Source organism: Piliocolobus tephrosceles, unplaced genomic scaffold (genome assembly GCF_002776525.5).
Source record: "Piliocolobus tephrosceles isolate RC106 unplaced genomic scaffold, ASM277652v3 unscaffolded_29590, whole genome shotgun sequence".
NCBI lineage: Eukaryota > Metazoa > Chordata > Mammalia > Primates > Cercopithecidae > Piliocolobus > Piliocolobus tephrosceles.
The window spans coordinates 17487-18384 of record NW_022312743.1 but is presented as its reverse complement, the minus strand read 5'-3'; positions in this window follow the sequence as shown (position 1 = coordinate 18384).

Below are 898 nucleotides of genomic sequence, written 5' to 3'. Positions count from 1 at the left end.
GTCTGGGATTACAGGTGTGAGCGACCGCGCCCGGCCCTAGATTCTGGTTTATTAAAGGAAATGTATTTCAAATCAGAGCTTGTCATTTATTGCACAGGAAAATAAAAACTTCATTTAAAAAATCAGAAACACCCACATGATAAAATGAGGTCCTGCTTGGTTTTAAACTACTTGGTGACCACCATCAGTTATTTTCTTGACCACGGGATGCACCTAATTCCTAACTATGAAAAAAGGTACAAACATTGTTTATTGGGCTTTTGGCTTCAGCCTTGAAACAATCGGATTCTCTCAAACTCAGGAATGTGAATCGCTGTTGTGTTGATGCAGCTGTTTCCATTCTAGAAATGGACCTGGAATAATGTACTTTTCACCCATGGAGAGTCCTTTGTGTACAACTTGAAAAGGCAAGGTCCCAAATTCCCCATATGGGTGTTTCTTCCAGTAGAGGAATTACTCTAATGAATTCTTAGCAAAACTTACATAATCAGGGCAGGCCATCAAAATACTCCAAAACACAAAGTTTAGCTCCATTTCTGACAGACCTGTCTCCACTGCTATCAATCTCACCAACAGCCTCACATCAAGTCAGAGGAACGGTTTTTTCATTTAAGAAGGATCTTCATGGCTGGGTGCGGTGGCTCATGCCTGTAATCCTATCACTTTGGGAGGCCAAGGTGGGTGGATCACGAGGTCAGGAGTTTGTGACCAGTCTGGTCAACATACTGAAACCCCGTCTGTACTAAAAATACAAAAATTAGCCGGGCTTGGGGGCACGTGCCTGTAGTCCCAGCTACTCAGGAGGCTGAGGCAGGAGAACTGCTTGAACCCGGGAGGTGGAAGTTGTGGTGAGCCAAGATCGCACCACTGCACTCCAGCCCGGGCAACAGAATGAGAC